Source organism: Scylla paramamosain, chromosome 17, assembly GCF_035594125.1.
Source record: "Scylla paramamosain isolate STU-SP2022 chromosome 17, ASM3559412v1, whole genome shotgun sequence".
In the NCBI taxonomy this organism is placed as follows: Eukaryota; Metazoa; Arthropoda; class Malacostraca; order Decapoda; family Portunidae; genus Scylla; species Scylla paramamosain.
In genome coordinates, this window is record NC_087167.1 from 17465001 (window position 1) to 17467500 (window position 2500).

General features: G+C 38.7%; 1 protein-coding gene across 1 annotated transcript in view; it reads left to right on the forward strand.

Annotated features, from left to right (window-relative positions):
- Positions 1–2071, forward strand: part of LOC135108528 (protein nervous wreck-like) — a 126718-nt gene extending 124647 nt beyond the window's left edge. The window contains 1 exon segment of the mRNA XM_064019639.1: positions 1–2071. This exon segment is cut by the window's left edge and continues 6897 nt beyond it. The gene's annotated coding sequence lies outside the window, so the exon portion shown is untranslated.
- The last annotated feature ends 429 nt before the right edge of the window (positions 2072–2500 follow it).

Here is a 2500-nt window from a genome sequence, read left to right on the forward strand (position 1 = left end):
GTTGTTAAGTCCTTCATGCGTCTCATCTCCCGCGGCTTCGGCCCTCGCCTGGGTGTGGGAAAGATGCAGTGCGTAGCTCTTTCATTCCTCTCTTCCTCAGTCCTCTATATTTCTTTGTGTGTTAATTGAGTTACCTTACGAGCCACCCAGGTCCTTCATTCCTTCCTCCGTTCACCGCATCATCCTTTTGTAAGTAGGTAATTTTTTTTTCATATTTACCTTCCTGGTTATAGATCGTCAGCTCATTGAGGATTGTGTGGAGTCAAGCTGTTTATGTAGTCGAGTATGGATTCATCTTCTACCTGTCAAGTCCCTTATGCAGGAATCTTTGTCTATGAATACTAAGAACTTACTCTACTTACGTAGCTAGTGACTGAACTCTTCCTTGTCGAATCGTTCCCCTGTGTGAAGATTGCCACCATTCACTCGGTGATGCATGGACGCAAGCAGTTTCCTTTTACTTAATGTATATGTGCTTTGGATAACTTAAACAACGAAAAATTATATTAGACTTCATATATTTGTGTACTCGCACGTTTATAAATCAAAGGAATGGAACACGTGAGGATGTTGCTGTCAGGAACGCATTGCCAGATAAGAAGGGTTAAATTTATGTAAAGAGGCGGCGATCGACGTGAAAACAAACCCGAAGTTAGCTAGAGCGGGATACAAGACATTCATATTGTACTCGTGCGTTTATCAAGCAAAGGAATGAAACACTGAAAATGTTGCTGCCAGGAATGCATTGCCATATAAGAAGGATTAGACTTGTGTTAGCTGGTGGCGATCGACGAGTAAACAAACCCGAAGTTAGCTATAAAAGGGATACCAAACATTCTATTGCACCAGTACCCGCTCTTATATCAAGCAAAGGAATGAAACACTGGTGGTGACGTGAACACGGACCCTAAGTTAACTAGAGCATGATACCAAATTATCCCACATACAGAATTCCCACGTAACATCGACAAATATAATCATGTTCTGCATTTTCTTCTTCAAACAGACGCAACGATTCGCTTCCTTCCTCAATAACAAGCCAAGTATTTTTGTCTCCCATACAAGTAAACGCCAACAAGCGCAAGAAGCTGCATTTAAATAGTTACACTTGTTCATGTTTGATTGCCTACCACTATAGAGGCAATGATGATAAGAGATAAACATTTTGTAATAATAATGATAGTAATAGTAATGAAATATAACGATATTTCTCTTGATAGCCCTCTTTCAAGATTGCTTAGTTTGTACTGAATCATATTATTTCGCTAGGTTGTAACATATCCTCTCTCTCTCTCTCTCTCCTCTCTCTCTCTCTCTCTCTCTCTCTCTCTCTGTGGAGATCTGTGCCTTAGAGGTGGTGAAAAGTTTGATTTGCTCAATTATATTTTCGTCTTAGATTCCATTTTCTTTATCTTCTTCTTCTTCTTCTTCTTCTTCTTCTTCTTCTTCTTCTTCTTCTTCTTCTTCTTCTTCTTCTTCTTCTTCTTCTTCCCTCTCCTCCTCTTCTTGATGTTGCCGTGGATGTCTTGCTGTTCTCTCGATTCATGTGTGTGTGTGTGTGTGTGTGTGTGTGTGTGTGTGTATGTGTGTGTGTGTGTGTGTGTGTGTTCATTCGCTCGTTCGTTCGTTCATGTAATTTATTCCGCTTGTATAGCCAACGTGTGTCTGTGTGTGTGTGTGTGTGTGTGTGTGTGTGTGTGTAGTACCTGTGTATGTATACGTATGTATGTATGTCTAGTAAAATTATAATTGGCTTTTACATAATTGTACATGAAGCAATAACCACGTGCTCCATTATTGTTATTATTATTATTATTATTATTATTATTATTATTATTATTATTATTATTATTATTATTACTATTATTATTATTATTATTATTATCAAATGTTTCGGGTAAAGGAAAGACACAAAGGAACTTAAAGGAACAAGGAACGTAGTCGTACGTAGACCGAGCGAGACCGACAGGTGGTCGCCTGGTGCAGGTTGGTCGGTGGCGAGACCATTATCGTGTACAGTCTGTGTGTTGAAATAGAAAAAAATAAACTAGAGGCCATAGTTACTTCCTTCCTCGAGTGTTTGCTTCCATCCTTATCTTCCCTCTGCTCCTTAGCGTCCTGATTTTAGTACTGGGTCGTTCGGGAGCTTTGCAAGATTAGACAAATATATGGATGACGATTATAGGTGGAAATAGATGGTTATGTTTTATACAGGGACAGACACGTGTAGGCCTAATGGTTTCCTTCGTTTTCCCTTATTATGTTCCCATTTCTTACTTTACTTAATGACATACTTTCATTAGCTAGAAACACTTCTTTATCCGTCCTGAGGTTGGATTCGATAGAAATTATCAAGATGGTTAGAAGGCCCATGTTCTTAAATGTTTTAGGCTTTTATTGAGACTGTTTTCAGGTTACGGAGATGATTAATTGATTTGATTTGACTTGATTAATTTATTGCGCAAATAGCGACAGACACCATAAAATAGAAAAACATAAC